This window comes from Balaenoptera physalus (genome assembly GCF_965194825.1).
Source record: "Balaenoptera physalus genome assembly, chromosome: 16".
In the NCBI taxonomy this organism is placed as follows: domain Eukaryota; kingdom Metazoa; phylum Chordata; class Mammalia; order Artiodactyla; family Balaenopteridae; genus Balaenoptera; species Balaenoptera physalus.
Window position 1 is genome coordinate 40,655,497 of NC_138898.1, and position 23,408 is coordinate 40,678,904.

At 40.1% G+C, this 23,408-nt stretch overlaps 1 long non-coding RNA gene across 1 annotated transcript; it reads left to right on the plus strand.

Moving 5' to 3' along the window:
- Positions 1 to 1,232: 1,232 nt before the first annotated feature.
- Positions 1,233 to 4,740, plus strand: LOC309644716. The gene is made up of 2 exons (XR_014254571.1): positions 1,233 to 2,247; positions 4,348 to 4,740. It is a non-coding gene; the product is annotated as an uncharacterized lncRNA (long non-coding RNA).
- Positions 4,741 to 23,408: the final 18,668 nt, after the last annotated feature.

The following is a 23,408-nucleotide window of genomic DNA, read 5'->3' on the forward strand; positions in this document are numbered from 1 at the left end:
GTGAGAGTTGGAGTTTAACTATCAAGTAAATTTTCTCAAGACCTATGATGTAAAAAATGAGTGATGTGTATTAAGAATCTCCAAAAATACATAAAGTAGAATATGTTTCCCGTGATTTCACCGTGGAATCCTTTTCCTCTTAACGATGCTTTTGGGACCACTGTTCTACAAAACACATTTTAGGCAACTAGTATGTGAGCAATATATATGAAATAACTCTTCTTTTCTCCTCCACAAGTGGACTCTTATGCATCTGCTAAGGCAGTGGCTGTTCTCTTTGTGATGCTGATGAAAGGTATGTTTCTTGTCTCCAGGAAAAAAAACGCACATAAATTTTACTTGTAATTTCAGGATGTCTACAGCCCCTATCTAAGGGACAATAGTTAGTTTTAAATTCTTTCAAAAAGTAAAGAATCTTCTTGAACCATGTGAGCTAACTTTTGCCATGGAAATTAAAAATCTTCATGGTTTCTTCCAATTTTTTTTGTATTCCAGACATTAAGGATGAAAGTGTTTTATACAAAGTGTTATTATCTGAGTAAGAGCAGTCTTTGCCTTCTTTTTTGAAAACAGAAAGGTACGAAATTCCTAAGCCTCTTCTAAAGAATAAGTCACTGTAAAAATTACTTGATGATCAAAAATAATACACAGTAATACTGAAGTGTCTGAGTTCAGAAAACAATGCAGAGTAATTACATTTTGAATCTGTAGCACCTTTTCATCCAAGGTGCTCACATACTCCTTGAAGATAACCAAAGCCTTGTATTTTCTGTGACTATCTTTATTTTAAATATTCTCTAGCTCAGGTACACAAGTATTTGCCTGTATGTACTCAACTTTTGCTTGTAAAACAGAGTTCCTGTACTCACATTCATTTTAAAACAAGGATTAATCTATATGCATCTTCCTTGGCTCTAACAAGGAACAGAAATAGGTTAGGAAGAGGATAATGTATCAGAGGGAATGTTGGGGTAGGGGGGGGGTCCTTGAGTTTCTGGGGGCTGGAGGATAAGCTTGAAAAGAGCAGCAGGGCACAATGCCAGTCACCTTTTCTAATTCACATATGCATCTAACATATGTTTGGTAGTTACAATGTTTCACATCAGCCACTGTGCTAAATACTCAGGATAAAAAGGTAATTCCCTGCTTTTGAGATGGTTTACACTGGTGTTGTCCAACACCAGTCACACTGTGAACCACCTATGTAACTTTAAAGGTTTTCAACTTTTTTTTTTTTTTTTTTTTTCCTCTGGAGCATCAAGTTTATTAACTAGAATTGGAAGAACCAAGGAGTTCTTGGAACAAGAACTATCCCCCTCCCCCACCAACACGGAAGACAGAAGAGTAGGGGAGGGGAGACGTGCCCCAGGAATGACAGTCCAGTCTCTCAAGTTTCACCCAGGTGGGGGTTGAGGGGCAGACCTGCAGCCACGGTGGCCTCGCTTTCGGTCGCCCGGGCTGCTCCGGACCATCCTCTGAGCTGGCCAGGGTCTTGGATACGATGCTTCTGAAGGCCGTGCAGAGAACACACTCCTCTTCCCCTGCACCGGGCCCCAGGGAGCGCGGCAGCCTGATCTTCCTGCCTCGGTCATCCATGGGGTTCACATGGGCTCACTTTATTATGACGCCTCATGCTGGGCAGCTTGCAACAAAGATGTTTCAAAATAAAGTTCCAGATTCTCCCAGCCACCCCTTGCTTTTTCTGGCTCTGGCCAGAGACAGTGGATGAGGACACACTCTCAGGCTGCCCAGCGTGGGAGGACCTTCCAGTGTTGGACACACCCAGGGGGCAGCTGCTTCCCTCTGGGGCTCCAATCCTGCTGCTGCTGCTGGAGGTGGATGTCCCAGTGCCACACTGGGGGGCTGGGCTGGGGGTGGCAGTCCTCGCCTCCAGGCTGGGTGGGGGACAGGCAGACTCACCGGTCTTCTGCCCTGCCTGCTGGTCTTCCTGCAGCTGCAAATGTTTTCTGTGGTAGAGCCACCTGGTTTGCAGGGAGGACACCACAGGGCTTGGAGAAGGCTCAAGTTCACTGCCACAGAGGTCCCCCCAAGAGAAGGGCTTCAGAGTTATGATGGAGACCTCCACCTTGGGTTTCTTGGAGCTCACACTGCCTGTCCCAGTGTCCTGGATCTGGTCGCAAGTCAAGCCTGGAGTCCTCACCATTGTCACCTCCAGGTCCTCTGCACAGGGTGGCTGGAGTGGCTCCTTCCGGCCCATGTTGACCCATGGATGCCTCATGAGGTCAGGTAAGGTGCCTCTGTCACTGGGGTTGAGGGCAATCATTTTTTGTAACAGATCCCTTATCTTCACAGACAGATAAGGTGGGATGGGGTATTGCCCTTGTAGGATTTGCTTCCGCAGCTCCTGGAAGTCTTTTCCCACAAACGGCTGGGACCCAGTTACCATGGTGTAGAGCACTACTCCCAGGCTCCACACGTCCACCGCAGGGCCGCTGGCGCTCTGCCCCAGGAAGAGTTCCGGGGCAGCATAAGGGTGTGTGCCGCAGATCGTGTCCAGTTGGACAGTGTCATCACACTTGTTGCTGAGGCCAAAGTCTGTAAGTTTGATATTCATGTTGGAATCAAAGAGGAGGCTCAGTGGCTTCAGGTCCCGGTGCATGATACCCCTCTGGTGGCAGTGCTGCAGGGCGGAGACCAGCTGCTGGAACGGGCCTCGGGCCTCCGCCTCTGTCATACGGCCATGGATCTTCAAATAGCGGTACATGTCCCCCCCACTGAGGTACTCCATCACCACGAAAAATGTCTCCTCTGTGTCAATCACCCCCAGCAGTTTTACAATATTGGGGTGATTCAGAACCTTCAGACTGCACACTTCCCGGAAAAGTGCCTGGACACTTGAGAAGCTCTGACGCCTTTTCTTTATGACCTTCACAGCCACCTGTGTCCCGGTCAGAATGTGCCGGGCCAACTTCACTTTACTGAAGGTGCCTTCACCAATGGTGCAGAGGATCTCGAAGTCATCAATATGAGCCTTCTTGCCAGCAGATTTGGCTGTGAGGCCCTGCATCCTGGTGATCTGCTAACTACACTGACTGACAGCACTACCTAGCAACGCTAACTACGCTAACTAACAATGCTAACTGTACTAACAGGGCTAAGTATGCTGTCTCTACTAACAACGCTAACTACGTTAACTGTACCAACAGCGCTAACTAGTACTAACTACACTAACTATGCTAATCAAGTATTAACTATACCAACAATACTCACTATGCTAACTGTAGAAAGAACAATGACACAAATAAAAAAGAGTAGAGAAAAGAGAAACGAAAATCAACAAAATGGCAGAAACAAGGAAAACACAAGCTAACTGTAGGTCCAAGGCCATCAGGTCACCAAAAGCAGCTTCCTGGGCTCTAAGGACCAAAAACCTGGGCCCACCTTTCTCTTTCATAGGGCTTTGTGAAGTACATCACAATGGTGCACTCTGAGGTCAGAGCAAGAAATGGACCCATCACCGCTGGGGATACACCACAGTGGTTTTCTCACTTTTTGAGTTCAAGGCCCCTTTATACTTAGGAAAAAGGATCCCAAAGAAATTTTTCTTTACGTGTGTTATTAGATATTGGTATTCACTTTGTTATAAATAAAAATCTGCAGGATACTTCAGTGGCCTTTTTATTTCTAGTTTGAAAATGTGTAATAATTTTAAAGACCTCATAATGTCTACACTTGAAATGTTCAATTCCTTTTCCTTAAATTCTGGTCTCAAAATAAGGTTACAACTTAACTGACTTCACGATACTATACAAAATGTTCTGTTGCATAAGACATGATACGGTACATTATGAAAGTCTATGAAGCTGAGAGAAGATTTGCCAGGAAGGTCATTGAGCAGATTTCTCATCAGGAGGCTCGGAGGCCAGATGGCATGACTCAATGTACTTGAAGTGTTGAAGGAAAGAAACCGTCAACCAAGAATCCTATATCTAGGAAAACTTTCCTTCGAAAATGAGGGAGAAATCAAGACATTCCCAGTTAATCAAGAGTTGAGAGAGTTCTTAACCACCAGACCCGCCTGCCACAGGGAGTTATTCAGGTTGGAGTCAAGGACCCTGGACAGTAGCTCAAAGCCTTATGAAGAAATAAAGACCTCTGGTAAAAGTAGACAGACGGGCGACGAGAAAAGCTAGTACTGTTGTAACTTTGGTTTGTAGCTCCACTTTTTGTCTTCTATTTGATTTAAGAGACTAATATATAATAAAACACACACATACAAATAAAAAAAAAAAAAAAGATCACCTCTTCACCTAGAAAAGTTACTTCACCCCCACTTTAGCCTAACTTTGGGAATTCCCATCAACAACATTCTTCTTTCCACTGTAGGAAGCAACGCTGCCAGAAGCTATGGCAAGCAGAGCCTCTTCTAAAATGCCTTTGATGACTGCAGCAACATGGATGCAACTAGAGATTATTAAGTGAAGTAAGTCAGAAAGAGAAAGACAAATACCATGTGATACCACTTACATGTGGAATCTAAAGTATGGCACAAATGAACCTATCTATGAAACAGCAACAGACTCACAGACATAGAGAACAGACTTGTGGTTGCCAAGGAGGAGTGGGGTGGGAGAGGGAAGGGCTGGGAGTGTGGCATTAGCAGATGTAAACTATTATATATAGGAGGGATAAACAACAAAGTCCTACTCTACAGCACATGGAACTAGAGTCAATATCCTGTGATAAACTGTAATGGAAAAGAATATAAAAAAAGAATGTCTATATGTGTATAACTGAGTCACTTTGCCATACAGCAGATTGGCACAAGATTGTAAATCAACTAAACGTCAATAAAAACAATAAAATAAAATAAAAAATGCCTCTGATGATGTACACAGCCCCTGCTCCTGCTGACTACCTCTCTGCAGCACCCAACACTGTGAAACCCCACCCCCAGCTGAGGTCACTCCAGTCCTGTGTCTCCTTCCTTTGTCCTCTGTCTCCCACCAGTGTTTGTCTAACAGAAACACAAAGAACTGCTGTGTTTTCACTCAGTCTCACTGTTCACGTTCCCACGCTTGATTTGGGCATCAGACCTGCAAGAGTTCAAAACTTACTGGGTGGTAGAACTGCCATTTCTCTGCCTGTCTCTCATTATAAAGAACTTCTCTGAAATTCTGAATTCACTGGTCTGGTCATCCATTCACCAGCAAGTATCTAGGTACTGGGGTTAAGAGCTAGGAATGAGATACAGTTGTTAGTAAAGAAACAACAAACCCCAAATGGAGTCACTTGTGCTAAGTCCCACATCAGCAAACCAAGACTTAATAGCTAACCTAATTGCAGTTTCAGCCTCTCTCAGGAATGGGACCTTTCACCAATAGATCTGGAATTACCTGGTCAGCACTAGAGGGGTGACCCCCCCCACCTTCCCCCAAAAGGAAGGTGACCCTGCCTGAAACAATCCACTCTTAGCTAGAAACTTCCCTTTTCTGCCCCCTCCTGCCTGTAAAATTCTTGCATTTTTTACAGCTCTGCAGAGCTCCTTTCTACTTGCTCAATGGGATGCTGCCCAATTCATAAATCATTGAATAAAGCCAATTCGATCTTCAAATTTACTCAGTTAGAATTTTATGTTTTTAATACAGTGATGAGAAAAACAAATAAAAAGAGAGGCACCAAACTCTTCAGAGAGTGTATCCCATTATCCCTCACACTCTTGGAAGCCTGGGTCAGCAGAAATGGAGGAGAGCCAGTGACGAGAAAAAGCCTCTTGAAAACCAAATCAGAGGTCCTGAAATACTACAGACTTACTTGTACAAGTGGATGGGAACAAGCAGAGAGTAGCAGTTGTTTATTACTGTACACTGTAATCGAGGGAAACATTTGGAGTTCAAGAATAGAGATTTAAAGATGAGATGCTAAAATTCATAACAACTTGTCCAAAACAGGCCAGAAAACCTTAAGTTTTTGCCTTGTTTAAAAGAAGTCCTAAGTAAAGGGAAAACCAAATATTATGAAAAATTTTGGAGACATCTCACACACCAACCTTCCCTTTATTTGAATTACTTCATTATCATTACTTTAGAGTTATGTACACTCATAAAAGTTCATTTATTCTGAGTTGAGAAGTCCATTTTATCATCATGTGTATTGTGCTTACATTTTAAAATCAGAAACAACTTCCCCAAGATAAAACTGATTCTTCATATCTTTTGGTTTTACTATTCCAAAAGAGATTAGGTGACTTGGGGTATTATTTTTACCCTATGTTGATTTGCCTACCTTGTAAAGGAGCAAGGAACTTTTCCTTCAACCCTTATTTTCCTAGTGATTTGTTTAAAATGAAAGGTAAATATGTGCTTGTGGGCATATAAGTGTGTGTGTGTACAATCATTTTTATATAGAGATTTATTATCTCTCAATTTATTTTGTACAAGAGGTTTCTCTCAGAAAATCAGTGTCTTCTTCTTTTTTTTTTTTTCACGATTCATATCTTTAATACTCTCTGAGAGGCAAGTGAAAAGCAACAATGGATTTTTAAAAGGACCATGTCTGACACATGTCTGACAACACTGAGTGTGGAGGAGGAGGGAAGTTAACCAGCTAGCACAGTGCCTTGCATGTAGTAAGCACTGCAACATTTGTTAAATTGCAATGACTTGAAGTTGAAGATCATGATATATATATATATATATTTTTTTTTAATATATATATATTTTTTAGATTTTTAGAAATTGCATGTAATGTCTGAAACATTTATATTAACATATTTCCATACAAATAACCCAATGAAAGTTTAGTATTAGTTGTTTTGTTTGTTTTTTTATACTGCAGGTTCTTATTAGGCATCAATTTTATACACATCACTGTATACATGTCAATCCCAATCGCCCAATTCAGCACACCACCATCCCCACCCCACCGCAGTTTTCCCCCCTTGGTGTCCATATGTCCATTCTCTACATTTGTGTCTCAACTTCTGCCCTGCAAACCGGTTCATCTGTACCATTTTTCTAGGTTCCACATACATGCATTAATATACGATATTTGATTTTCTCTTTCTGACTTACTTCACTCTGTATGACAGTCTCTAGATCCATCCACTTCTCAACAAATGACTCAATTTCGTTCCTTTTTATGGCTGAGTAATATTCCATTGTATATATGTACCACTTCTTCTTTAGCCATTCGTCTGTTGATGGGCATTTAGGTTGCTTCCATGACCTGGCTATTGTAAATAGTGCTGCAATGAACATTCGGGTGCATGTGTCTTTTTGAATTACGGTTTTCTCTGGGTATATGCCCAGTAGTGGGATTGCAGGGTCATATGGTAATTCTATTTTTAGTTTTATAAGGAACCTCCATACTGTTCTCCACAGTGGCTGTATCAATTTACATTCCCACCAACAGTGCAAGAGGATTCCCTTTTCTCCACACCCTCTCCAGCATTTGTTGTTTGTAGATTTTCTGATGATGCCCATTCTAACAGGAGTGAGGTGATACCTCATTGTAGTTTTGATTTGCATTTCTCTAATAATTAGTGATATTGAGCATCTTTTCATGTGCTTCGTGGCCGTCTGTATGTCTTCTTTGGAGAAGTGTCTATTTAGGTCTTCTGCCCATTTTTGGATTGGAGTGTTTGTTTCTTTAATATTGAGCTGAATGAGCTGTTTATATATTTTGGAGATTAATCCTTTGTCCGTTGATTCGTTTGCAAATATTTTCTCCCATTCTGAGCATTGTCTTTTCGTCTTGTTTATGGTTTCCTTTGCTGTGCAAAAGCTTTGAAGTTTCATTAGGTCCCACTTGTTTATTTTTGTTTTTATTTCCATTATTCTAGGAGGTGGATCAAAAAAGATCTTGCTGTGATTTATGTCAAAGAGTGTTCTTCCTATGTTTTCCTCGAAGAGTTTTATAGTGTCCAGTCTTATATTTAGGCCTCTAATCCATTTTGAGTTTATTTTTGTGTATGGTGTTAGGGAGTATTCTAATTTCATTCTTTTACATGTAGCTGTCCAGTTTTCCCAGCACCACTTATTGAAGAGACTGTCTTTTCTCCATTGTATATCTTTGCCTCCTTTGTCATAGATTAGTTGACCATAGGTGCGTGGGTTTATCTCTGGGCTTTCTATCTTGTTCCATTGATCTATGTTTCTGTTTTGGTGCCAGTACCATATTGTCTTGATTACTGTAGCTTTGTAGTATAGTCTGAAGTCAGGGAGTCTGATTCCTCCAGCTCCATTTTTTTCCCTCAAGACTGCTTTGGCTATTCGGGGTCTTTTGTGTCTCCATACAAATTTTAAGATGATTTGTTCTAGCTCCGTAAAAAATGCCATTGGTAATTTGATAGGGATTGCATTGAATCTGTAGATTGCTTTGGGTAGTAGAGTCATTTTCACAATGTTGATTCTTCCAATGCAAGAACATGGTATATCTCTCCATCTGTTGGTATCATCTTTAATTTCTTTCATCAGTGTCTTATAGTTTTCTGCATACAGGTCTTTTGTCTCCCTAGGTAGGTTTATTCCTAGGTATTTTATCCTTTTTGTTGCAATGGTAAATGGGAGTGTTTCCATAACTTCTCTTTCAGATTTTTCATCATTAGTGTATAGGAATGCAAGAGATTTCTGTGCATTAATTTTGTATCCTGCAACGTTACCATGTTCATTAATTAGCTCTAGCAGTTTTCTGGTGGCAGTTTTAGGATTCTCTATGTATAGTATCATGTCATCCGCAAACAGTGACAGTTTTACTTCTTCTTTTCCAATTTGTATTCCTTTTATTTCTTTTTCTTCTCTGATTGCTGTGGCTAGGACTTCCAAAACTATGTTGAATAATAGTGGTGAGAGTGGACATCCTTGTCTCGTTCCTGATCTTAGAGGAAATGCTTTCAGTTTTTCACCATTGAGAATGATGTTTGCTGTGGGTTTGTCATATATGGCCTTTATTATGTTGAGGTAGGTTCCCTCTATGCCCACTTTCTGGAGAGTTTTTATCATAAATGGGTATTGAATTTTGTCAAAAGCTTTTTCTGCATCTATTGAGATGATCATATGGTTTTTATTCTTCAATTTGTTAATATGGTGTATCACATTGATTGATTCGCCTATATTGAAGAATCCTTGCATCCCTGGGATAAATCCCACTTGATCGTGGTGTATGATCCTTTTAATGTGTTGTTGGATTCTGTTTGCTAGTATATTGTTGAGGATTTTTGCATCTATATTCATCAGTGATATTGGTCTGTAATTTTCTTTTATGTAGTGTCTTTGTCTGGTTTTGGTATCAGGGTGATGGTGGCCTCATAGAATGAGTTTGGGAGTGTTCCTTCCTCTGCAATTTTTTGGAAGAGTTTGAGAAGGATAGGTGTTAGCTCTTCTCTAAATGTTTGATAGAATTCACCTGTGAAGCCATCTGGTCCTGGACTTTTGTTTGTTGGAAGATTTTTAATCACAGTTTCAATTTCATTACTTGTGATTGGTCTGTTCATATTTTCTGTTTCTTCCTGGTTCAGTTTTGGAAGGTTATACCTTTCTAAAAATTTGCCCATTTCTTCCAGGTTGTCCATTTTATTGGCATAAAGTTGCTTGTAGTAGTCTCTTAGGATGCTTTGTATTTCTGCGGTGTCTGTTGTAACTTCTCCTTTTTCATTTCTGATTTTATTGATTTGAGTCTTCTCCCTCTTTTTCTTGATGAGTCTGGCTAATGGCTTATCAATTTTGTTTATCTTCTCAAAGAACCAACTTTTAGTTTTATTGATCTTTGCTATTGTTTTCTTTGTTTCTATTTCATTTATTTCTGCTCTGATCTTTATGATTTCCTTCCTTCTGCTAACTTTGGGTTTTGTTTGTTCTTCTCTCTCTAGTTTCTTTAGGTGTAAGGTTAGATTGTTTACTTGAGATTTCTCTTGTTTCTTTAGGTAGGTTTGTATAGCTATAAACTTCCCTCTTAGAACTGCTGTCGCTGCATCCCATAGGTTTTAGGTTGTCGTGTTTTCATTGTCATTTGTCTCTAGGTATTTTTTTATTTCCTCTTTGATTTCTTCAGTGATCTCTTGGTTATTTAGTAACGTATTGTTTAGCCTCCATGTGTTTGTCTTTTTTACGTTTTTTTCCCTGTAATTCATTTCTAATCTCATAGCGTTGTGGTCAGAAAAGATGCTTGATATGATTTCAATTTTCTTAAATTTACTGAGGCTTGATTTGTGACCCAAGATGTGATCTATCCTGGAGAATGTTCCGTGCGCACTTGAGAAGAACGTGTAATCTGCTGTTTTTGGATGGAATGTCCTATATATATCAATTAAATCTATCTGGTCTATTGTGTCATTTAAAGCTTCTGTTTCCTTATTTATTTTCATTTTGGATGATCTGTCCATTGGTGTAAGTGAGGTGTTAAAGTCCCCCACTATGATTGTGTTACTGTCAATTTCCTCTTTTATAGCTGTTAGCAGTTGCCTTATGTATTGAGGTGCTCCTATGTTGGGTGCATATATATTTATAATTGTTATATATTCTTCTTGGATTGATCCCTCGATCCTTATGTAGTGTCCTTCCTTGTCTCTTGTAACATTCTTTATTTTAAAGTCGATTTTATCTGATATGAGTATAGCTACTCCAGCTTTCTTTTGATTTCCATTTGCATGGATTATCTTCTTCCATCCCCTCACTTTCAGTCTGTATGTGTCCCTAGGTCTAAAGTGGGTCTCTTGTAGACAGCATATATATGGGTCTTGTTTTTGTATCCATTCAGCCAGTCTATGTCTTTTGGTTGGAGCATTTAATCCATTCACGTTTAAGGTAATTATCGATATGTATGTTCCTATGACCATTATCTTAATTGTTTTGGGTTTGTTTTTGTAGGTCCTTTTCTTCTCTTGTGTTTCCCACTTAGAGAAGTTCCTTTAGCATTTGTTGTAGAGCTGGTTTGGTGGTGCTGAATTCTCTTAGCTTTTGCTTGTCTGTAAAGCTTTTGATTTCTCCATCAAATCTAAATGAGATCCTTGCCGGGTAGAGTAATGTTGGTTGTAGGTTCTTCCCTTTCATCACTTTAACTATATCATGCCACTCCCTTCTGGCTTGCAGAGTTTCTGCTGAGAAATCAGATGTTAACCTTATGGGAGTTCCCTTGTATGTTATTTGTCGTTTTTCCCTTGCTGCTTTCAATAATTTTTCTTTGTCTTTAATTTTTGCCACTTTGATTACTATGTGTCTCGGCGTGTTTCTCCTTGGGTTTATCCTGTATGGGACTCTCTGCGCTTCCTGGACTTGGGTGGCTATTGCCTTTCCCATGTTAGGGAAGTTTTCGACTATAATCTCTTCAAATATTTTCTCTGGTCCTTTCTCTCTCTCTTCACCTTCTGGGACCCCTATAATGCGAATGTTGTTGCGTTTAATGTTGTCCCAGAGGTCTCTTAGGCTGTCTTCATTTCTTTTCATTCTTTCTTCTTTATTCTGTTCCACAGCAGTGAATTCCACCATTCTGTCTTCCAGGTCACTTATCCTTTCTTCTGCCTCAGTTATTCTGATATTGATTCCTTCTAGTGTAGTTTTCATTTCAGTTATTGTATTGGTCATCTCTGTTTGTTTGTTTTTTAATTCTTCTAGGTGTTTGTTAAACATTTCTTGCATCTTCTCAATCTTTGCCTCCATTCTTATTCCGAGGTCCTGGATCATCTTCACTATCATTATTCTGAATTCTTTTTCTGGAAGGTTGTCTATCTCCACTTCATTTAGTTGTTTTTCTGGGGTTTTTTCTTGTTCCTTCATCTGGTACATAGCCCTCTGCCTTTTCATCTTGTCTATCTTTCTGTAACTGTGGTTTTTGGTCCACAGGCTGCAGGATTGTAGTTTTTCTTGCTTCTGCTGTCTGCCCTCTGGCGGTTGAGGCTATCTAAGAGGCTTGATGGGAGGTTCTGGTGGTGGGTAGAGCTGACTGTTGCTGTGGTGGTCAAAGCTCAGTAAAACTTTAATCCACTTGACTGTTGATGGGTGGGGCTGGGTTCCTTCCCTGTTGGTTGTTTTGCCTGAGGCAACCCAACACTGGAGCCTACCTGGGCTCTTTGTTGGGGTTAATGGCAGACTCTGGGAGGGCTCACGCCAAGGAGCACTTCCCAGAACCTCCGCTGCCAGAGTCCTTGTCCCCACAGTGAAACAGAGCCACCCCCTGCCTCTGCAGGAGACCCCCCCAACACCAGCAGGTAGGTCTGGTTCAGTCTCCCCAAGGGTCACTGCTCCTTCCCCTGGAAGTCTTCCCCACTACTTTGTGTGTGCCCTCCAAGAGTGGGGTCTCTGTTTCCCCCAGTCATGTCGAAGCCCTGCAATCAATTCCCACTAGGCTTCAAAGTCTGATTCTCTAGGAATTCCACCTCCTGTTGCCGGACCCCCAGGTTGGGAAGCCTGACGTGGGGCTCAGAACCTTCACTCCAGTGGGTGGACTTCTGTGGTATAAGTGTTCGCCAGTCTGTGAGTCACCCACCCAGCAGTTATGGGATTAGATATTACTCTGATTGCGCCCCTCCTACCGTCTCACTGTGGCTTCTTCTCTGTCCTTGGACGTGGGGTATCCTCCTTGGTGAAGTCCAGGGTCTTCCTGTCAATGATTGTCCAGCAGCCAGTTGTGATTCTGGTGCTCTCGCAAGAGGGAGAGAGAGCACGTCCTTCTACTCCGCCATCTTGGTTAATCCCCGATCAGTGTCTTCTTCAACTTAATTTTTAATTAACATCAAGTCCACTTCTGATACACAATTCTGTAAGTTTGGGCAAATGAATGCTGTATTAGTTTTCTATTGCTATCATAACACAGTACCACAAATTGAGTGCATTAAACAACACAAATGTATTATTTTACAGTCTGTAGGACAGAAGTCTGACACGATTTTCACTTGGTTAAAACTGAGGCATTGACAGGGCTGCATTCCTTTCTGAAGGCTCTGGGTAGCAGCCCTTTCCTTGCTTTTTTGCAGCTATAGGTTTCCCACATTCCTTGGCTTGTGGTCCCCTTGCTCCATCTCCAAAGTCAGCAGAGGCAAGCTGAGTCCTTCTCAAATCACATTACGGTGACCTCCTTTTCCACCTCCCTCTTCCACTTTTAAGAACACTTGTGATTATACTGAGCCCACCCGGATAATCCAGGATAATTTCCCTATTTTAAAATCAACTGATTAGAAACTTTAACTCTGTCCACAACTTTAACTCCTCTTTGTCATGGTAATCTATTTACTGGTTCTGGGAATTAGGAGGTGGACATCTTTGGGGGCTATTATTCTGCCTTCACAAATGCAGTCATGTATCCACCACCAATGTCAAGACACTGAACAGTTACAGCCTCCAAAACAACTCCCTCTCTCTCCTCCCTTGTATTCAAATTTCCCCCCCAATCTAACCCTGGCAAACACCAATGGGTTGTCCATCCCTTTTGTTTGCCTTTTCTGGATGTCATATACATGGAATCATACAGTAGAAGCCCTTTGGGTCTGGCTCCTTTAAACTAGCAAAATAACGTAATTATTTACACATCTTGTGGCAAGTATCAATAGTCTGCTCCCTTTATCTTGTGAGTCTTCTTTCTTTTAGGAATGTACCTTTTATACTTTCACCCATTGAAGAACATTTAGTCATGTCCAATTTTGAAGATAAAGTTGCTTATAAACATCTGTATATAGGTTTACGTGCAAACGTAAATTTACATTTCTCTTGAGTAACTACCCAGTTGTGGGACAGGTAGGTCATAGAGCAAATGTGTGGTTAACTTTGTAAGAAACTTCCAGGCTCTTTTCCAAAGTAGCCATACCATTTTGCATTCCCACAAGCAGCGTATCTCTTATAGTTGTGGAACATCTTCATCAGCGCTTAGCATTGTTGTTGTTGTTGTTGTTGTTGTTGTTTTACTGCAGCCATTCTAATAGGTTTGTATTGCTATCCTCTTGAGGTTTTAATTTGCATATCCTTAACGGCTAACGATCTTAAGACATCTTTTCATGTGTGTATTTGCCATTCACATATCTTCTTTAGTGAAGTGTCTGATCAAATATTTTGCAAATTTTATTATTGGGCTGTTTGTTTTCTTATTAATGAGTTTTGAGTGTTCTTCATATATTGTGGATAAACGTTCTTTGTGAGATACTCAATTTGCAAATATTTTCGCCTAGTCTGTAATTCTTCATTCTTTGTCTTTCAAAGAACAAAAGTTTTAATTTTGAAAAAGTATTTATCAATTTTTCTTTTATAGATTGTGCTTTTGTTGAGAACTCTTTGCTTAACCAAAAGTCATAAAGATTTTTGTTTATTTGTTTTTTAATATGGTGCATTAAATGGACTGTCTCTTTAATGTTAAATAAATCTTGTTTCCTTGAAATACACCTCACATGGTCATGAGGTATTCTCTCTTTTTCAAATTGTTGGATTTGAAATGCTAAAATTTTGTTTGGAATTTTTGTACCTATGTTCCTGAGATAGGGATATTGGTCTGTCCTTTTTTTTTCTTGTAATATCTTTGTCTCATTTGGATATCAGGGTTATGGTTGCTTCAGAGAAAGGGTTAGAAAGTATTGCCTCCTCTTCAATTTTCTGGAAGATTTTGCCTAAAATTGGTATTATTTCTTCCTTAAATGTTTGACAGAATTCACCAGTGAAGCCATCTGGGCCTGGATTTATCCTTGGAGGAAGGCTTTTAACTATGAATTCAATTTCTTTAAATTATCATGATAAAGTAGTTATATATCCTAATCACTGGAAGTAGGGATGTTCAGGTTATCTGTTTCTTCTTGGGTCAGCCTTGGTAGTTTGGGACTTTCGAGGAATTTGTCCATTTCATCTAGGTTGTCAAACTTAGTGGCATAAAGTTGTTCATAATTTTCCCTTATTATATTTTAAACATATGTAGGACATATAGTGGTATTGAAACCACTAGGTGGCGTTTCATGGGGCTCCGAAGAGCTCTGGTCCTTTATGTCTCAACGCAGAAAGAATTCAGTGAGAGGCAAAGTGATAGGTAAGAAGTCATTTATTAGAATAGGATGCTTGTGAGGCTTATAAGAGGGCAGGCGAGTGCTGCGCTGCCCTGAGTACTTAGTGGGTTACATTTTTATAATCAAAGGAAGAAAGGGGAGGGCGAGAAGACCGCCTTCTTTTTCATTCTTGAGTAGATGTCACGTTTCCATCATCAGCCCTTCCTCCAGATTGGGCAGGGGAGTTTTGTCCCTACATGGTCAGGCCAGGACTGCCATGGCACTATGGAAAAATTATTTCAGGTCTCAGTACAATGAGGGTCTTTCTCTTTGAAATGTCACCTTCCATAAATGATTGTTTTATTTGTGTGCAAAGAGCATGCCCTGGGGGTCATTAACTTGTTGACACCACTGGGCAGGTTGCAGGCCTTATTTTCCACTATTGTTTTATTGTTTCAGGGCAAGTCTCATGCTTCTGTTGCATGGTTTTGTTGCTAAGCAAATTAGCTTGGTTTTGTTGTTAGGCAAGCCAATCTGGCTTTGATGATAAGCGACTTGTTCTGCTTTATGAGTCAAGCAACCCCACGTTGTTTCAGGATTTTCCCATTACTTTCTTGAGTGATCATTAATCTTACTGTGGTCTCCCAAAGTCCCCTAAAGTTCCCTCTCTATCTACAACCCCCTAATGGGGCTTCTAAGCTATTTGATTATCCTACTGTATCCCTATAAGTATCATCTTTCTCATTCCTAATGTTATTTTTTTTCCTGCTAACTCTAGCTAGAGGTTTATCAATTTTACTTATCATCGCAAAAGGTCCAGCTTTTGGTTTCACAAACTGTCATTAGTGTTTTCTTATTTTTGACTTTTTGAACGTAAGCACTGATCTTATTATTTCCTTTCTTCTGCTTACTTTATTTTTAATTTATTTTTTTTTCTAGTTTCTTGAGATGTAAGCTGAGGTCATTGATTTGAGACTTTCCTTCTTCCGTGAAATAGGTGCTTAAACATACTGTAAATTTCTCCCTAAGTTCTGCTTTAGCAACATCCTACAAATTTTGATATGTTGTCTTATTTTCATTCAATCCAAAATACTTTCTAATTTTCTTTGATTTCTTCTTTAACTCTTGGGTTATTTAGATGTGTTATTTGGTTTCCAAATATGTAAGAATCTTCCAGATATCTTTCTGCTATTGATTTCTATTTTAATTCAATTGTGATAAATATTCTTAAATAAATAAAGGATTTTAATCCTTTTAAATTTACTAATACTTGTATTAGGATCCAGAATATGGTCTGTCTTGATAAATGTTCCATATGCACATGAAAAGAATGTTTTTTTAAATGTTATAAAGAATATTTCTTTATACTTACGGATTTTCTGCCTACCTCAACTATCAGTTATTGAGATGAGACAGGGCATTGAAATTTCTGACTATAATTGTGGATTTGCCAATTTGTTCTTTCATTTCTATCAGTTTTTTTCTTTATGTATGTTGAAGTTCTATTATGTCCTCTTGAGGAAGTTACCCCTTTACCACTATGAAGTGGCCTTCTTTATCTCTGGTAATATATTTTGCATTATTTTTCTTGTACTACATCTTTGAAATTTGGTTTGTATTTTTCACTTATAGCATATTTCTATTTAGGCTAGCCACATTTCAAATGCTCAGTAGCCACACATGGCTAGTGGGTACTGTATTGAACAGCATAAGTCTAGGCTCTAAGGCAATGCTTCTCAAACTTCAGGCTGTGCAGGGTATCTTCTTAAAATTCAGATTGTGATTCAGTAGCTCTCTGGAGAGACCCAAGTCACTCTAATGATACTGGCTGTTACTATTACTTCTTGAACTAATTCTATATTCCAGCTACCTATATAGTTCTATAGGATATATCCTACATGACAGTTCTGTTTCTACATTTCTGCCCTGATAATATCACATTTCTATCTACTTTAAGGCATTCCCTATCATGGGAAATATACTACTTTGGTATTGGCCATGGTATTTACTTTTGTACTTTTTTTATACCATATAAAACACTCCTGAAGGAACAAATTAGAGAAATGACTTCTATGGGTACCTATCTTTAATCCTTAACAATTATATCTCTATGGCCTTTGTGGACACTGATAACTAGATGGAGGAAACAAACCAATATTGAGATTTTCCAGGAATCCTTGTCCTATTGTTGAAGTGTTTCTAAAAGGACAGGTCAGTTATCTTACTTCTCTTTCTATATGATAGCTAATCACCAAAAATCATTTTGGAATGCTTCTTGGGCAAACCTGTTTGGGATCCTGGTCAAAAAACAAGAAACAAATGTGAGCTGCATTTGTTTAAGAGCTTAACCTCCCCATTAATCCTCCCGTTCATCCTGAGAGCTTCTTTTACTTGGGTATGACACAATCACTTCTGCAAACTCCACAATGCAAGGAAACTTACAGCAGAAGGGAACAGACTCTTTTCCAGGATGCAGTAAGCACCCCCAGCCCTGAGTTTTGGTAAGGCCCCATCATGCATAGGGGACCAGCTTTTAAAACATGTACACAGTAGGATCTCAATAATTATTTCCTTGAAGGAAAAAAGAAAACCACTATTGCTACTATTGTTCACAGACCAATTTTTCAAACAATTGTTCATGTATTTATTTAACCAGAGTATGTACGTGTCAAAATCCTGGATATTTTAGATCATGGATAAGCCTACTGAATTTCCAGAAGATGTGATACCTTCATCTCTAAGATTTAGGAAACCATATGGAGACTCCTCCCTTAAAAGGTATAATTTTAAGCACTATTGCTCTCCTTTGAGGAAGGCCTGCAGAAAGATTATTAACCACACCCAAGTAATGGGCCAACCCATTTGGCCTACAAAAGCTCAAGCACAATAGTCTCAGGCAACTTTCTGGACCCTGGCCCTGGTTTCCCTTCTTTTCTTGTGCTGTTTAAGGGAAAAGAAGAAGCTAACAACCTCCAACCAAACCAGTGACCACTGTGCTACTTGGCACTCTAAACTATTGGGAGATGGTGTGTATTGGGGGTTGGAAAGGAAGTTTTGGTCAGGACAACTTGAACTTGAAACCTACCTGTATGACCCAGGCTACTTTATTTAACCTCTGGATTGTGAAGCAAGTGCTTTAATTAATCCTGTAGAAGGGAGAGCTTAAGAAGACCATACAGAGTTAGAGGACAGAATCATGATGACAACCAATCTGATCTGTTTTTTTAAAAAAGCCATATTAAAAGGTTTCTGGAAAAATCTGGACTGGCTGTGAATATTGCTTTGAGAAAAGAAGAAAAGGGCAATTATAAAGGCCAAAGAGCTCCTTTATATCTAAAACACAAAAATCTTCATAGTGATGGTAACACAAGGATGTGAGTACTGGTAGTTTATGGTGCGGGGCGGGGGGTTGCAGGGGGGTGCGATTCTAGGAAACAAGACAAGGCAAGGAAGGAAGCCAATACTGGGTGCATTACTGGCAGATTATCACTGTGAGCAACTGGAGCTCCATCCAACTGAGGACATCTGGGGAGAGTGTAGGACACACCTCACTCGGAGTTGCCTCATCTGAAGGGGGAAGATTAAGCACTGTCCCCATGGACAAGGACTTCACCCTACCTCTCACCTGCCCTGTGAATGGCCAAGCCTGGTTTCCACTGACAGAGAAAGTGCTCAGGAAGACAGTCATAACTGCATACAGTGAGAAGCAGTCAGCGTGCAGGGGGTGAGGGGGGCCAGGGGACACGGGCTTGCCTACTGTCCTCTTGGCCTTCCAATGTGCATGGCAATTAGAGGAAGCTGACCTGGTCCTCCACACAGGCCACAAAAAGACAGCAAGAAGGACAGGGGAGGAAAGACATTCATTTAAATGTCTCTTCACTATGTAATCTTGTTAAATATGAAATCAACCCTGAATATTGGATCAGCTCTCTTTTCTGTTTAGACATATGTGTTGCCAATCACTGACACAGTTAACTAAAGGCCCTTTTTCTTTCTTTCTTTTTCCTCTGTCAGTGGATATATTTACTGTGGTTCAGTTGTTTAAGAGTATCATTTACAACGTTTCTATTCTAAGTCAAGCAAGAAAAAGAGCAGTTTGCTCAATCTTTTATCTCCATTATACTGTTTAAAAAGATCATCTGTCTCTACACACTACCGTTTCCCTTAGTTCTACATTTATTGGAAGCAACCAACCCTGGTGGTGGCCTATTTAACACCAGTACAAAACCTAGAAGGTTTAATTGAAAGCACTGGCATTCAAACTGTGCTTAGTAGCTTTCAGGAAAAAAAAAAAAAAGTGTGTATTTAAGACCAGTATTGAGTGGAACCCCCTGGGTCTCAGGGCATGGAGCCCAGGGAGCAAGATTTGAAAGAGCAGAGAGAGGATGCCTGGTCACCAACAACTACAATTGGTGGTTTAATCTAATAATGTAGAGTAAAGAAATTGTTAACAGTTTAGGTAAGGACTGTCAAAATAAGACTAAAATTGTCCGTCTTCCAATTAATAACAGAAAGGGATTATAGTATCGACCTGTTCCCTTTTTTTATAACTCGTAATTATTCAAAAAAACAAAGAAGATCTGCAAGGGGACTTTTCTGTCACTGTACTGCTTGACACCTCTCATTTATTACCCATTGTTTAGCATTAATGTCACTTTTCCCCACAGTACACAGAGTTAGAAGGGTTTTATTGCTATAATTTCTACCACTGTGAAACTGTGGTATATAATTATACCTTCAATGCTTAGAATGTCCCTTTCTGAGTTGCTAAGGAGTTGCATTAAAAATAATAATAAAATTAAATGCACCAAATGAGAGCCTCATGAGATGGATAGAAAGAGGTATCACTGTGACCACCTTAAGTAAACTGGAGACTGTTTCCGTGTTGACATTCCTTTTTCAGGCTAATGTTTTATAAAACTATTTTTTTGGAGGCACCTTATATCAACATATATATCAAAAGGTTAACCCTTCTTCCTCTGCAGGGAGGATTACAATTTTCTTCTAATTGATCACTTTAGTGATCTCAACATTTCAACATATGGAGTTGCTAAAAGTCCTTAGTGAGTAAATAAACAAACCATTAAAATAACAAGAGACACAAAAGCTCCACAAAGACCCAGTGCACTAATTGTATGATCTTTGATGGATATTAAACATCCAGTGAATAACAATGTAAATAGTAATGCTCTCTGCCAAGTAAACTATGAAAAACCTAACAAACTTTTTATCTTAGGTATTGGCATATCTCAATGATCTGTACTGTGTGATGGCTTAGGAGTGAATATGCGATGGCTTAGGAGTGAGTATGATTTGAACCTAATACATTTTTAGAGGGTGTCAAATTCAGAACCAGGCAGATCCATCTCCTGACCCTAAACATGGTCCTAAAGTAAATCGCTTGCGGAAATTGGATCCCAAAGATTACAGGTGGGGAATTTTGAAGTGTGTCCATATTTCATTGGAGATCAAAGAAGCCTAACTAAAAGAATTGTGGGCTGACTCACATGATAAGTTCTTTTTGAAAGGGCTATTTTATCTTGAAGATTATGAGTTTGGAGGAACTAAGGTGATTGGCAGTGGAAAGAATCAGAACATGTGAAATTCCTTAAACATTTATTGACTTAAATAACTTTGTGTTACACATAATTTTTAAAAACACCCTTTAAAACAATAATAATGCTCTCTATATTTATACATGTAGTCATGACAAAAACATTTATTTAACCCCAGCTTTGTGTGTAGAACTGTGCTAAGGCTTTTAGGGATTACAAAGAAATATACTACTTCCTCTTTATATTTTTCTCCATTGCACTTTTGACTATCCTATATCTTATATATTGTACTTATATTTTTTCTTTATTGTTAGTTTCCTCCCACTAGAGTATAGGCTCTTTAAAGCAGAAACTACATCAGATGATGCCAGCACCCCACTTCTATCCCCTGTTATCAGTTGAATTGTCTTCCTAAAAAGATATGTTGACATCCTAACCCTTAGTACCTCAGAACGTATCCTTCTTTGGAAATAGGCTCTTTACCAAGATATTCAAGTAAAAGCGAGGTGGACCCTGATTTAAATGGTATCCTTATAAAAAGGGGAGATTTGCACACAAAGATTGACACACCCAGAAGGAAGACGAAATGAGGACATGGGGAGAACACCACATGTGGACACAGGATTGGAATGATGCACCCACAAGCCAAGTACTGTCGATGATTGCCAGCGGTCCACCAGAAGCTAGAAAGAGGCAAGGATGGATTCCTCTGCAGTTTTAGAGGAAGCACAGCCTTACCTACACCTTAATTTCAGACTTCAGGCCTCCAGAACTGTGAGGCAATAAATTTCTGCTTGTCTAAGCCACCCAGTTTGTGATATTTTGTTACAGTAGCCCCACAAAACTAATACATCTCTGCAACTCATTACTTCAGTCCACCCTGGACCACCTTTTATCACACACAATTATTTGCCTGAGAGCTTTCTCTAGCTGCTGGGACCAGCTTTTGCAGAGGGGCCCAGGAATTGCCCTGTTGGGAGTTGATGGGAGTATAGACAGCCCAGCCCCTCGCTCACTTGGGTAGGATCACTCTGAGGAATGTAACCTGCACTGTTTCCCGGGGCTCCCCAGCACGATCAAGCTCCACTTGTCTACAGTGTTGAACCTGCTGGAAAATGTACCCCTTAGCAGCTCCTCCCTTTACTGCTCCACTTCCCCACCCACCTGCCGGTGTTTCCTGAGATCACCTCCTAAATATGCTACTTGCACATGAATCCATGTCTCCAGGTGTGCTTCTGGGGGAGCCCAGCCTAAGACAGGGAGCTTCTGTAGCTCATTGTGACTTTCCAGGGCTGAGAACAGTGTCTAGGCAGTGGTGGGTGTTAAAAATACACGTAAGGATGAAAGAAGTAGTACACACATTACTTGCCCTCAAAGATTCTAAAGGCTTTCAATGAAATGCAGAGCTAGAAAGTAAGAGCAGGTGAACAGTTGAAGAGAGCAGTGAAAGACGTCCGGGAGAGTGTGAGGTTTCATGATGAATGAGGAGCCCTGACAGCAAGCAGTATGGGGCCCTCGGATGGAAGGAGAGAGCCTGGGGGCCCCTGGTGAGCTCACAGGCTTTCTGAAGGGCAGCAGCCTCCCTTTGGAGGCCATATGTCTCACACTCACTATTTGTGGGTTTCACTGCCGATCCTAACTGATAGATCTTCTACAGTGGAAAGGGTCAACCCTAAAGCAATGCTATAGTTGTGCAAAATGCACAAAGCTTACCAGTGCCAAGTTCCACAGTGATTCATGGGCTGAACCAAGAACAGAACTGAGGTATTCTTTTTAGAGGGCGCTTGATTTGATTCTGTTTAATTCAAATCCATGTGCATTCATCAAATACACAGCACTAATGGTCATGAGCTTGAGTGGTATATAAAACTAGAGGAAGCTCACTTATTGGGTAATTCAGGGGAACCACAGAAGAAAACCTACAGAGATGATTCAAAACAGACATTTTAAAAAATATTTCACTTCTTTTACTACTATTCATCTCTATCTCCATCACTAACACTCCCCTCTGAAACCAGTAACCATATGCACAGTTATTATGTTCAGGGTTTACCTGAACTATCTCATTTAATCACCATAACTACCCTGAGATAGGAATTCCACACGTTTTTGCAGATGAAGAAACCTGAGTTGAAAATAGCAGAGCTGAGATTCAGACTCATTTCTGTCTGATTCCAATGCAATGCCCAGGTATAAAAATGTATGTAACATGAGTGTTTTCTTAATCTTCTTATTATTTCCAGTTGTTCAGTTCAGGGAGCCAGACTCAGATCTCAAAAGCTGTGAGTTATTTTGCCTGCAGGTCTGCGGTTCAGCACATATTAGAAAAGGCAAGATATGGCAGACAGTATTTTCGAAAGATGGCCAAACATCTTCCTACAATGTGACACTGACACTCCTTCAGCTGTGTCTCCTCCCTTGAACCTGAGTAAACCTTGTAAATGTCTCAGTCAATAGACTTTGGCAGATGTGATATACGATTTCTGAGACTAGGTAATAAAAGGCAATATGGCTTTGCCTGATGGCAATCTTTTGGGATGTGCACTCTGAGAACCCAGTGCCAATAGGCAAGAAGTTCAGCTACACTGAAGCTACAAAGAAGGGGAGACCATGTGGAGACCTCCCATAGAGATAGACAGCCTTGCCCCCAGGAGCCCTGGCTTTGCCAGCCCCAACTATTTCATCTTCTCAGCAAGACACATGAGGGAATAGACCTTAAGATGATTCCAGCATTCCAGCCCCCTTTCTATCAGAAGCCAAGTAAAGCAGAGACAGCTATCCTCTATTGAACTCTGCCCAAAATAAATCCTTCTGTTGTTTTAAACCACTACGTTTGGGGGTTAATTTGTTATGCAGAAATGATAACAGGATTACAAAACAAAGGTACACAACTAAGAGAAAGCTAGTCTAATTTAAATAAATTATCCCTTCTTAAATATTTT